Here is a 14,215-nt window from a genome sequence, read left to right on the forward strand (position 1 = left end):
AGCATGCATAAGCAACAAGTATAAAGGAAGGTATGATTTGAGTGGTGCAGTATGCTATAGACCTCTGTAGCATCTAAGCTTTTAAAGCCTTAGTGTTACATTCTTCTCTTATCATTAATAGTACAACAGTTAGTACTGCACATATGCAGCGTGCTAGGTGTCAATCACCCTCAATTTCCCAGGTTATACATATATATAAGCAGCAGAGATCTCCTGAGAGCAGTTGCTTCCAGAAGCACTGAGTATTGGTCAGGTATAAGTATTTTTAAGAGTTTTGAGTCCTAAAGTAGTTATTTTCAAAACTAGAAGAATGCTGTAAGGTAAGGTTTTAGACCTATGCTGCGGAACTGTGGAGTTTTTAAATTAGTTTTGACAGGTCCACATTCCTAGTGTACATTCTGCATGCTTTAAAACATAAAAAGGTATGCAAGATTATTCCTATTTTCCTGCCTTGGACTGAAGATCATAAGCTATCCATTGCACCCTCTTAAGGCAAAAATATTTCTGTCAACTGCCAGAGGTAATGCTCTGTAATGCTCTAAAATTCTGTGAATGCTTGAATGTTAGTTGCTCAAGGGAGGGGCAGCATGAGGAACTGTTCTGTAATTATTGGGTGTATTCAAAAAGAAAATGGACTAAATGCAGAGTGGTGCTCCAGCTCTCTTGAGATCATCTGATCACACATTTCAGGGTTAGTCTCTCTTTACAATGGACACTATACTGTTGACAGTGGGGTAAAATCATATTTCTGAGCCTGCTGTTTTCCAAATTGGTGATTTTTTGCTGCAGTTATATGGTATTTTTTAGGTTGTTTTTTTATTTGTTCTGTTATTTTGCTTAGTTGTTTTTTAGTCTTATCTATACATTCATCTTCTCCAGAACTTTGTGTTAGCATTTGAAATTCTTTTCTAATCTTAGTTAATAATTTATTTTTTTTTTCTGAATAATCAATCCCAGTAAATACTTACACCTCTAATGTGTAACCTAGATTCTTTACAAAAACTTGAATTTAACATGTCATATATTTATCTGATGATTTAAAATAATTCTTAAAGGGCTACAAACAGGGAGAATTGTCCTGCACAGCTTGAGAGTTTACTTAGTCCCAGAAGATTATTGTTTTAAACCCAACTGTCCCTGGACAAGTAATTGCTTTGTGCTTATGTTGAGGATATGGAAAGGTGTGTATAACATCTTCTGCTTTTGGAATGGCCTCCTTCTCATTCCCTCTTCCTAGAAGTTTCCTGGTTTCCAAACCCATAAGAAAGCAGATTTATTTCATAGCAGTTAGCAGCATGCCTAAACTATGGAGGAAAGGACCAAAACTGTAGGGTGATTCTGTGCATCTGTGCATCCTCTAATCTGTTTGCCACCAGGACACACTGCAGTGGCTGCACTGGGGAGCGTGAGAAAATAGTACATTTTTTTTTTTTCAACATAAAGTAAAAATTGCAGCAGATTGTGGAAACCCCTGGTAAAGTGACTTGATGATTATATGTAGTTGTATCTCTGTGATGGGAGGGTTATTTGTGGCTGAATTAAAAAAAAAAAAAAAAAAAAAAAAAAAAAAAGGGGGAAAGATAGGATAAAATGTAGAGGTGAAAGGTACTGTTCCAGTGTGCATGACTGTCCTCATCCTGGAGTCAAGAGTAGCTTTACCTCTGACTTTGTGACAAGCAAGTTTAGCTGAAAGCGGTAAGTTTCTAAAACACTTTCTCTTAATAAGTGTGTAGTAGAGGCTTTATTATGAGTCATATTTGATTAGATGCTATGATGCAAACCTCTCCTTGCTTCAGGTAACTTTTAGCTTCAAGTCTTAGATGGAAGAAATAAAAATGATGAAATCAAAACAGCTTCTTTTTGGTTTTCTTTTTTTTGGTGGGGGGTGAGGGGGAGCTTATGAGTGGGGAAGTTTGTTCTCCTTTTAAAATTTGAGGAACAGTGCTTGACTCAGTTATACATTTTGTAGTTTGCAGAAGTTTTACTACTCAATATTCCTAGTAGCCAAGTTTGAAAACTAGAACAAGTGCAGCAAACGTAAGCTTTCTTATAACAAACATTACTTAGATATTTCATGTTAAAAAAAGAAGTATTGTAGCTCAGAATGGTCTTAAATCAACCAGATCTATTTCCCCATCAAACTAAAGTTTACAGACTGCTGCATATTGGAAGAGGTTTCAGGTTAGAAATAAACAGTGTTTTAATTATTGCAGTATATTTTAAAACTCTTTCTAAAAATTGTTTCAGACAGCGCATACTTCACAACTGTTCAGCACTATCCTAATGATTCCGTTTCTTTTTTTCCTGTACAGATTGTTTTCCATCCCCACAGTTGATATATACTCCATTTGTCTTACCATTAGCTTTTACTTTATAAATGTTTCCAACATTTAATTTCCAAGGTTTTCCTTGTTTGCAGCTGTTTTATCCTGCTGTTATATGGAATTAGATTAATCAGTCAGTTTTACTGGCACACTAACAACGAAGCCCAGTGTTAGAGCCCCTGTAATGACTTCATTATGTATGATTTCTCATTTGCACTTGTGAACTCAGTTTACCAGGCAACATCAATAAACTAAAACACTGCCCCTGTTTTCCACAGTAAGATGTTATACATTCACCTTTGTTTGCCCTTTCAGTCTTTTTTTCATGCTCCCTTTTTTAACCTCCAGAGATTTCCTCCAGATTAGCCCTTTCCCCACCTCCACCTCCTTTGGAGCATCCCCACTAATGGAAATGTTCATCATATCCTGGGTAAATGGTAACCTTATGGGAAGTGCCAACCAAGGTATTTATTGTTTTTGAAGAGAGTTTGAGAACCAAGATTGTTGTATACTGACATATAAACAATGAAGGGCTGTATGAAAAGGAAGCAGTTGTATTACCTTTCTGTAGTAATTGTTAATACACTTGCATAACTGTTACTGGAAGACTGTTCAGTTGGAGAAGGGTCAGGAGAGAACCACAAATATCTCAGGAATGACTGGAGTAGTTGAAAACATGCCATATTGTGGAAAACCTTCTGGAATTCAATCTGTTTGCCGTTAACAAAGGGAATAAAGAAGGGCTTTGCCTAGTCCCTAAGAAGCATGCCACAACAAACAGAAGTATGGTAAGACAGTTCTCCAACTACAGCAAGACAAAGGCAGAACTAAATATAAGGTTGGGAAGTTCAGTTTGACTAGGAATAAGGTGTTCATTTTTTAACAGGGTATTTGAGAGCAGAAAAAACTGTCAAATCCTTGATGGCTTTATGTGTGTTAAATCGGCTTTAGTCATCACAAGGTGGCAACTGCTATCCATATCCTTCAGTTTTAGAACCTGAGTAAAAGAGAGTCTTTCCATAGTGGTTCCCCCAGTTGGAAGACATATATTTTTCAGTACAATTATTTCTGTACTGAAATAATTGAAGAATTATATTCTTCAAGATAATGTTGAGACCTGTTCCTTTCCCTTCAGAGACACATACATATTTTTTATTTCTGACAGTGGAGGTTCTGCTTTTCAAAAGAGCTTTAGAATAACTCCATCTACTATCTTTCTTGGCAGGCATTTTAAATATCTTCGAGCACCTTCTGCTTATTTTCATTGTATGGTCTGGTGGCCCATAATGGAGTGGTTCTGCTTCTGTTATCACTCACTGTTGGCACGTGAGGAGGAGTGCATGTTAAACATGCAGCAGGGTAATCTGTGGCTATAGGAATGAAGCCATAGCAGTTTTTGTTGCTCGGTGTTACCACAATGCTCTGCTTTGTTCTCTGGAAGAGGTATGGGATTTTTTTTTCCCTCTTAGAGTAAAAAAGGCTATAAAGATGGATATTAGAATATTTAGGCAGGAGTTTTGCAGAGGGCACTAGGTTATCTTCAGTGTGTGTTGCTATGCAGGGAAGGGAATGTTTAGGAGAGAATAAAATGCCAGTCTTGAACACTATTTGCTTGTGAGGATTTAATCTCTTTTCCAGTTCTCAAGCAGAACCTTAGCTATGTGATATTTAAGAAAACAAAAAACATCTACCATAGATTCAAATTGTCATGAATAATTGATTAATAATAATCCAATTCTGAAGATTAAATACCTAAAATATGCCCATGTTTTACAGATAGAAAGGTCATTGCTATCCATCATTTTCTAGCTTCAATTGTCTTTTCTCCTCCATGGAACACCCTCCTGATAAGAATGGTTCTTCAGAGAAAGTGATGTTTTTTCAGCTCTTTGGGGATCAATTATACATGGTCTTGTGGCCACTATTTTATTTACTATATTCTTCTGGAATAAAAACCTAGATATATTTTTGTTTTCTATATTTTATGTTGACATTTTCACTTTACATGATTATTTATTTAATTTTAAGATTTGGATATTCCTTTCTTTGTCTGGCTAAGTGGGTGATTTCTGTAGTTTATGTTATGCTGCTTGTGTTTGGGTTTGTTTGGGTTTTTTCCAACAAGAAGTAGATAATCTGCTGTTAGAAGTCTTTGTTTTGTTTGATATTAACCCAGATATCTTTTCTTGGCTGTTCTATGATGCACAGTTATCTTACAATTACTGTGATTTCAAATGATCCTGTTTATTCTGTCTATAAAATAGTGCAAAGTGCTTGAGTTAACTTAAATGGTTCTTTTCAAAGCTAGAAAGTATGACAAATACAGTCTTCTTGCAGCATTACTGTGTGTGACTACAGAGATTGTGCAGAGTAGATTAATGGAAATTTTTCAAAATATATTACTGAGTTTGAAAGGTGTATTCTATTAGTTAAAGAAGTGATTTATGTACAGTGTTCCAAATAGACCCAGGTGTAAAAATCTGTTAACCTATGGATGAACAAAACTTAATCAGTTCAATATTTATACAGCAGCACAGTATTTGATATTTAGAACCTTTTTTAAAAAAAGATTAAACTTTGACAAATCTGCTAGTAGATGTAATAGAGGAGTACAGGTCCTTCCTGAGAACTCCTCTCCTAGAGATTTTTCTAATCCTCTCCCCAGCAGAGAACTAGCCTGTGTTGCTTCTGTTTCTCCCCTGACCTGGCAGTTCTCTTACTACACCTGCTCCAAAACTCTTCAAAAAACTTCTCAGGCCTATTGAGGGGCCTGATGAGTTGCACAGTCAAAGCCTTTCCCTTTGATTTTCATTTTACCTTCTCCTGGGTAGAGAGAGGGATTTTCACAGATAGCTGTAGCATTGTACTTAGAGTCTTCAGAGTCTGACTGGGTCTTTGGTGTTAGCCTGGAAGAAAGGAGGCTCAGGGGAGACTTTTCCACTCTGTGCAGCTGCCTGAAAGGAGGTTTTGGCCAGGTGATTGGTCTCTTCTCCCAGGACAAGAGAACACAGTCTCAAGCTGTGCCAGAGGAGGTTTAGGTTGGTCATCAAGAAGAATTTCTTCACTGAAAGGATGATCAGATGTTGGAATGGGCTTCCCAGGGAGGTAGTGGAGTAATCATTTCTGGAGATATTTAAGGAAAGACAGGATGTGGCACTAAGCACCATGATCTAATTGACATAGTGTGTTCTGTCACAAGTTGGACTCAATGACCTCAGAAGGCTTTTCCAACCTAATTGATCCTGTGTGATTCTGTGTTTACAGAAGTCACTGTGAAATGACCTGAGTGTTGCTGAAGTTAGTAGTCCCTTGTTAACCGAGCTCCTGTGAGGTTCACATGTTTTCCTTATATCCTCTTCCCTTCAACTCTATGTTGAATGCTCTAAGGAAATGCAGCTAATGATGGACTGAGACAGATAAGGAATTTGTATACTCTGTTTTTGCTCCATGTCAAGAAACAAACCTCTTGCTGTTGTTGATCCATTTACACAACAGTAGTCAAACTTCATTGGGAACTTTAAACTGTTCCAGATGGCCATAAGATAGATATATGTATTCTGCATATCACTAATAGCCAGAATTACTTGGAGCCTTTTAGTTTCTGTTTTATTTTACTTCTGACTCTCAAAATGTTATCTGAATTCATGGTCTGAGGCTGAGGAAGTTTGGATGGTAGTAATCATCACTACCAGACAAAGGTGAAATTCGTTAAGTAACGTGAAGATTACTGTGCTTGCAGTGTTTGGGCCTGAAGTAAATTGTATCTTAATTTCAGAATATTTTTCTGTGCTGTATTGGTACTGTCTCTGAATTAATCATGGTGTTATGTGTGTATGGGAAAGAAGTTATATTCTTTTTCTGACAAGTTCCTCATATAGGGGAAAAAGTAGAATATGCTTCTAGTAGTTCCCTAAAGAAGAATAATAAAACTCTTGACTGCATTCTATTGGAAATATTATACTACCAAACCAATGAGTCAGTGTGGTTTTAGTCTTCTGTTTTCAATCCTAACAGTATTTAGTTAGCCATATTTAGCAATGAAAACACTAAATTACAAAGTGTAAGAAAGTGTTATTATCTAAGACATACTTTTAGAACCTGTCTGCTGACAAAAATGTCATGAACTTAAAACATAGCAAAAGTTCTCTTTTTCTTGTTTTAGATTTAATTTTGTGTTTGCTCTCATGGGTGTGAAAAACATGGAGTAGGTTTATACAGCTCAAAGGTAGTACTGTATATTGTGTTTACATCAAAATAATTAAATGAATACTTCAAAATTTAAGAGTCAAATAGTTTTTAAATATTTTTGAATTTTTTACTTACTGATAAAAGAGTGAAAGAGGAGGAGGGACTCATGGTCACAGGATAAGCCTTAGCTAAGTAGTCATAGTTAAATATTATTCTTCTTTATATAGCTACACAGAGAAAAGAGAGGTCTGAATATTGCTTACTTCTTATGCATTCTGATAATATGATATCTCTAGTGCAAAAGAACCCACAAGTACCTTTCCCTCAATGTATTTTTATAAAAGACAAAGTAAAACAGGAGCCTATGACCTATTGGTGTCTTGTTGTGGTGTGGTTTTCTGTTTTCTCTTAAAAAATTCTTCATGATCCAAAGCCAGAGGAGCCTTTTGAAAAAACATTAAAATGTCAAACAGCTGTGGTCACTCAGGCTATTTCTAATACCAATTTTTTTAAATCATTTTACTGACAAAGTAGGCCTCCAGATATATTGAGGCTTGGTTTAAGAGAATGATTAATTATTTGGTACCTGAGCCTTAACTCTTTTTGAATGACCTTAACTCTTTTTGAATCTTCTGGTGTGAGAAACATTTTTGTGTGGAGGCTGCTCTTGAAGTTTGTGATTATGAAATGCAAACTCATACATTCTAACACAAGAATTTTTTCAAATTCTGAGTTTTTCTGGACCCATGAATTTTAGAGGCTTAAATTTTACTTCTAAACTTTCTTCCATCAAATTCTATGCAGCATCTCAATTATCATGTTTTCTCTTTGAACTATAAATATTATGACACTTGTTTGGAGAAAATTTAGCAATGCTAATGTTAATTACAGTAGAATTTCAGCTAAGAGACTATTTCCTGTTGCAAAAGTTCCTCATGTTTGAGTTTTATTGATTTGTAACTCAGACTTAAGGTTGTATAATGTTTGCATAAAATGTTAAGAAGTTTGCTTTTGAGACGAGTCAAGTACAGCAAACTGTTAGGCAAACCTATAAAAAATGGCCTATGAGTCAGATTTGACCTTCAGGGCGTTTTTGCTACTGAAAGACAACATAAGCTATTCACCTGTTCTTCGGCAGATCAGGGGCAAGCCTGTCTTCAGGTATGGGCAACTTTGAAGTACATCTTCAAAAACTTCTACTCTTAGCCAGTTAGAAAGCATCTACCTTCCCCAATCTCCTTTCTTCAATAGGACAGGTGCATATTTTGACTGTATTCCGTAAGCTGCAAGTTGAAATAAAATTCACATTTTGCCAGAAAAGCAATGAAAGATTATTATACTGACCAGAATTGCCTATAAGAACAGTGTCAAACCAGAATGGAACAAGTTTTAGGTCTGTAGAATTCAGGAATATAGAAGATCAGTGAACAATACTTTTTTTTTGCCTGAATTTCAGAATGAAAGAAGCTAAGTTTTGGAGAGAAGATTTGGGATTAACCTGCCTGGAAAAAATTATCTGAGGGATCAACCTCAGTTTTTCACAGACGTGATGCAGAAAAATATTTGGATGGTGAGGTGGGATGCAGAGCTAACTTTGGATAGTGTACATATAGTTTTCTTATGGGTGATTTTATCAAATTACACCATTTCATTTATTATTTCACAGCTTACTTTGTAACTGTGACTTTGTGAAGTATTTCCCTACTTCAATATATATATATATATATTTACAGTGTGATGGTTTTTTTAGTGATGAGTCACTATCACATTTATGATGTAAAATCAGTATTGGCAAATATTTTTATACAATAACAGATCATTCAGTGGGATTGTACGCTAATCACACTATGAAGTAACTGACAGCACACATTAAGGTGGCTGATGTAGCTGTAAAGATCTCCATGCTTAGTGAGAGTCTTCTTTACAGCCCTTCTGTAAGCTGTTCTGTGCTGGATCAAATCCTGGAAATTTGCAACTAGTGTGAGTTTTGTATTTACAACAAACAAGACAGTGTTTAATTCTGGAAATATGGAAGGGGAAAAAAAGCCCTCACAACACTTTTTTAAGGAATTCTAGTAAAAGGTATCTGGTTTTTATCCATTCCTCTTCTTATTCCACTCATTTGACTGTTACTTGATATGTTTCTCTGTCCACTTGATTTTCTGATTCCCATTTGTAGCATAGTGTTATTCCTGAAGAATCTTTTTTTTACAATTTAGTCGACAGACTCAATTTTAAGTAAATCGCTATTTGGTTTTGACTGTTTGTGTTATTACAGAATATCTGCTACTCTAGCATTTTCAGAGGAACAGCGAGATCCCATTTGCTGTGCTATGCTCCCTCCTTGAACAAGAGAAAATAACCTGGCAAAAGCTTTTGTTCGTTATCAAGTCAGCATCCACACCAGGGATTCTGCTGTGATAGCTGGAATAGGGCAAAAAGTTCAGGTCTCATTATTAATATTTTGTTGAATTTTTTTGAAGCAGGTCCTTATGGAAAAGGAGAGAAGACTTGTTTGATAGCACAGGAAAGGTTTTGATAGAATAATACACTTTACTTTCAAAACTTAGAGATGGAAGTGCATTTCATGATTGCTATAATGGAATGGCACTTCAAAGTATTGAGTTTTAAAAAAAACTCTTTAGAATTTAGGGTAATTTTGGAAGAAAGTAAAGGGTGTGTATCAGTGATATGGTGAAATCAAAGTTTGAAGAATGTTGAAGGTTTGTTCCCATTTTTAATAAATTATTCTTTCATTTTAATAAATAATTATTGCCTTATAAAGTAAAAGGATAAAAAAAATACTGACCCATTCCTATAACAATTCTGATGCCAAGCCATTTTTCTCTTTTCTGTTTGCATAATTTTCTCTAGTGCCCCTTTTTCCTTTTTTTCTTGTTTGTTTGTCTGCTTGCTTGAACAGTCCTTTGCTTCCCCGCTTCTTTCTCAACTACCATGACAAACCTGTAAGTAATGACAGTAAGGTTGTGCTTAGAGGCTGACTGGAAGTATTTTAAAGTGCTGAAGAACAAAAGCCTGTTTCAGCATCAGTGTGTTAACATCAACATTTAAGCTGTTTTTTAAGTAGCAATGGGCCTTCTCATTAGCATGAGTAATCTGACTATTGGAGAACTAACAGTGAATTAAATATTTTGTAAAGATACTGTGCAATTCAGGCAAAACCCTCAGCTGTTAAATTTTACAACACACTATGAAACTCAACTTCTAGAGCCATGTGATTATGTGAGATTTGAATTTTCATAAAATGAAAAAAAATTAATCTGGTCTTAGTTTGTAGCTACTGACAAAAGCAGAAAGTTAAAGACTGAAAATTAGGAAAGTAAATAAAAAGGATGTATTTAAAAATAAAATATTGGTGATTTTTGAGTAGTTTGGCTTCTCTGTGTACTGCATTGTACAGAAACCGGGAATTTTGGCTAAATTATCGTAATGATAATTAAATAAAAGGTTATAGAGAAATATTCCATTGTGAGTTGTTCTAGCAGCCTCAGAAAATGTTATGGCACAGTAAAATGCAGCCAGTTATACTGAAGGAACATAAAAGAGTGCTGGAATTAATTCCAAGTGGCAGATGAAATGGCAGATTGCCAGGACTCTTCAGAAGAGTGGATACGGTAGTATTAAAAACAGTGTAGTTCTGTCCCCGTTGCAGTTGTTTGAGCAGTTTCCCAAGTGTTTTTGTTTGGGGCCAAGAAATGCAGAAGTGAGGCTGCAGTGTTTGCCAGGCAGGGAATAGCTGCAGAGCATGCGGGGATGGATGGAGGCAGTGGTTTTGGCTCACCCACCATCAACCTGGCCAGGCGCAGGTCACAGGTGATGCCGTGAATGCTTTTGTGTGGCTGAAGATGTGTGTAAGCAACAAGGGAAGGTTGGTTGTGTTTGGTGGAGTTGCTGTCTATGCTGTGCTGTATGTTGGGTAAGAGAAGATTGCTGTCTCAACTGTGACTCTTTAAAGCTCTTAAACTGTAAATGGACAAAAAAAAGTAGCTGAATTCTTGCTTTCACTTAAAATGCTGTTTCTTTTCTTGAATTCTTTCAGCTTATTGTAGAAACTTGTAGCAAAATGATTTTAAAATGTATAAATGGACTTTTTTCAGTATTGTGAATTACACTGATGCAGCACAGAGTTCATTGCTGTATCTGCATTCCATTTAAAAAAAAGTAATTGTGATTAGTGTGCAGAAGGATTTTTTTTTTCAGTGAATAAAGAGAAATATGTCTTTTAAATAAGACAAAACAAAAGGTTTAAAAAAAAACCCCAAAGAATTGTGTTGCGAGAAGCACTGATTCCAACCATGGAGCTAATTCAAATTTAAATGCTACTTTAAAATATTTTTAAATGACAGATGAACCAAATAAACTTCAGTGGGTCAAATTACATAATTTTGTAAATTGAAATAACTATTTTTAATAGAGAATGAAAATAATTCCATAGGTAATGTTGAATGCTTTTAAACATACTGGAAAGAGAATATTTGCATGTTAGAGATAAAAATTAGTATTTTACTGTTAATATCATTTGGGCGCAACAATTTCATAGGCATTATATCTTGTTTCATGAACAGAGTAGAGAATCAGAATTTTAGCTCAGTTGTGGAATGAAAGAAAAATGTTTTTCAGGTAATTTCATCCCATTGAAACAATTTATCTATTTCCTCAGCTAATCTGATGCTTTGCCATTGAGTTAATACTGAATTTCTGTGCTTGTTGCTGTTGGTTACTGATGTGACACTGTGTTTTTCTAACAGGACAGATTTGTAACTGTGTAGCTCAGATATCAGAGTTTCCTTGTGTATTGTTTGAGCAGCTTTTGCTTTGCTTCCTTTCAGGAAACCAAGTGCATCGTTTTTAGAGGAAGTTTGGTCTTCACCAGGCATGGTCAGCAGTCTGGCTTTTGCTCTACTCTAAGGGATGGACCTATGAGCAACTGGGAAAAGCTCATTTAGCTTTTCTTTTTTATTACTATATTGAATTCATGTAATTGAGGTCATTACGAAAACTTGGCCAGGATGTGTGAGTTTTTCCAGCCAAGTCAGAAAGAGGTCTTGCTAGATCATTTTGGTAGAATGTGATAAGTAAGCAGTTAAGTAAAAAATATTTGCCTTTTTTCCTTAGTATTGGTGACAATGATTGAATGTTGAGTGCAGTCAGTTTCGAATTTAACACACAAAGCTCTCAGCTGAAAAAGGTTTATATTCAGAAAGACTCCATTGCCCTTTCCCTTAGCATATGAAACAATCATTTTTGAGTCAAACTGCCTGTGGGGTGGGGTGGGGTGGGGAGGGGAAAAGACAGTGAGCTCTGATACAGAGGTTCATCCTTTTAGTCCATGGTTGCTCGTGGCTTTGAATCTAGGGAAGAAGAAAAGAGAATTTAGGTTTTTCAAGGACTCTGGTAAGAACACTTTTCAAAGTATATTCGCAAGAATCTGACTTGTACAGCTTGCACAAAAGTATTTTGGGTTAGATGGTGCCTTCTCACTTCAAGGTGCACCAAAGAGTTAGTTCAAAGGTGGAAAAAGCTCTCGTTTCTGGGTCATTGTGATGCCAAGCCGGTGCATTAGTGGCATACAGCAGCCCATGAGACAGCATTGGTGATCGTAGCTCTGCCTGGACTTTCTGTGTGTGTGATTCAAACTCCTTTGGTGACCTGGGGCCCCTGATGGGCTTTGGGGTGGGGGAGCCCCACTCATCCAGCCCATGGCCCTAGAAGCCTGGTGGATTGGTGAGGGATATCTGTCCTCTACCCATCTGCCAGACCCTGCTTGCCATAAGGGAAAGGGAATTCATGCAGGTGAAGAACTAAATGAGACTAAATCTTCTCAGGGTGTTGTCTATGCAGGTAGATGCTGCTTCTCTTTCTCCTCACACTTTGCTTTTTCAGGACCAGGAAATAGGTGGACATTTGCTGCTCTCTCAACCATGTTTCCACATCTTTTTTCTCTCCTACTGGCAATCACTCTGTTAACAACAAAGTCTGCAGTTATGAAAAGATGGGTCATGAAGAGCTATTGTTGTGGACCTCAAGTCCTCACACTGCTTTCTGACACAGAATTTCCATTTTCTATTATGCTGCTATTGCTGAATGTGGCTGATTTTTGGCCTGGGCTCCAGGATCCTCTCTGACCTTGAGCAGAAGGGGAGCTTTTGCTTCAGCACCTGATCACTGTTTAAGTATGAGGTGTTTATCTTTGTTATATTTCAATGCTTATCAAGTAATGATTTATCATTAATTCTCTTGTTACTTATAAAATCTGTAGCAAATACGTCAGATCTACTGGGATTTTACTTATGATTTCTTTTTTTTGTTTCTTCCATACTCTTTTCTGCCCTCACAGAAGTGAAGTGGCTCAGCTATGTATTTTTTCTCTTTGTCTCCTTCCCCTCCAGTGCTATCTTCTGGGTGGTTCCTATGTTCACTTTTTTCTTTTGATGTTTTTTTCCCTGCTATTGTTTTAATAATGTCAAATCTCAAGTTTTACCCTGTAATTTGTAGTTACTGTCCATTTGCTTTCCCTGTTACATTTTTCTTGCAGCTGTGCTTTTTTTTTTTTCTTTCTGTCTTTGGTTTTCTTGTACTTTGTATCATCCAATGCCAAATTTAGCATCAGCTGTAGGTTGCAAGAAAGAATTAGCAGAGAGAAAATAAGTGCAGCAATGGAATCAAAGACTCAGTTATCATTTTATATATTAGTGTGTTTGTATGCGTATTCTGTGTTTTCCTGCCACCTTTTTATATAATCTTCTCTTTATTGCTGTTGCTATGTTTTCATTCCTATTTTTAATTTCTGCAATTAGTTAACATTGTTAATAGTAGCATTGGCTATTAAAATTATAGAGATTAGAAAAGATAGTGCCCTGAGAGCAGGTGATCACACTTAAGGTGGAACACTTCCTAGAATATTCTGATATTCTGTCACTTACATGAGGTGGGGACTAGAAATCAAGGTAGCAGTGAACATTAAGGGAATTGCTCATTTCAAACACTTCCTTTCAAGTTCTTTTTAAAACCAATTACAGCCAATTTATATGGGGTTTTTTTTGCTGGTGTTTTTTTGGTTGTTTTGTTTTGTTTTGTTTTGTATGAGTTTAGCTGACCACTGTAATCTTGGCATCTGGACATTTGGTATATATGGTTAGTGGAAAATAAACCTCACCTCTGAATATCTTCTCACTCAGAGGTGAGTGCTGAATGGGCTTGGCTGAGATGCTGTTGCCTCCCCATCCCACATTCTTTCCTGTGGTGAAAAAGAGTTTAGACAGAGTTTAACTTGTCAGTGGTTGCTGGGGTTTTGAGGAAGAGAGCAGGAGGTGCTGGAGGCGAGAGGACCTGTTTGTGCACTTGCTTAGGTTACGGCTGTTAGTGACACTGAGGTTATCGTTCCTGTCTGGTGCATCCTGCCCTGCCACACATGAGGCAATACCCAGCAAGTGATATCCTGTTGTTTGTAGCTTCTCTTTGATGTTTTTAATTTATTTGGGAACAAGTAACACAATGGTGAGGGGCATCGAAACTGTTTCAAATATTTGACACTTAATGTGTCAAATTCCATGGGATACCAGCATGTCTTTAGTCAGTGTTATTACTACATGTTGTAGCAGGTACAGATTGCTTAACTGCTGTAATGCCCCGCCAACGGCTTGGATTACCTTTAGTGGTTGATAAACTTGCTTTTAAAATTG

The 14,215-nt window shown here is 36.5% G+C and overlaps 1 protein-coding gene across 3 annotated transcripts in view; it reads left to right on the forward strand.

Annotated features, from left to right (window-relative positions):
* The window catches only part of LOC131591898 (myoD family inhibitor domain-containing protein-like), a 52,281-nt gene that overhangs the window by 13,608 nt on the left and 24,458 nt on the right, over positions 1-14,215 (forward strand). The gene's annotated exons all lie outside the window — the stretch shown is intronic.

The sequence above is a fragment of the Poecile atricapillus genome, chromosome W (assembly GCF_030490865.1).
Source record: "Poecile atricapillus isolate bPoeAtr1 chromosome W, bPoeAtr1.hap1, whole genome shotgun sequence".
Lineage (NCBI taxonomy): Eukaryota > Metazoa > Chordata > Aves > Passeriformes > Paridae > Poecile > Poecile atricapillus.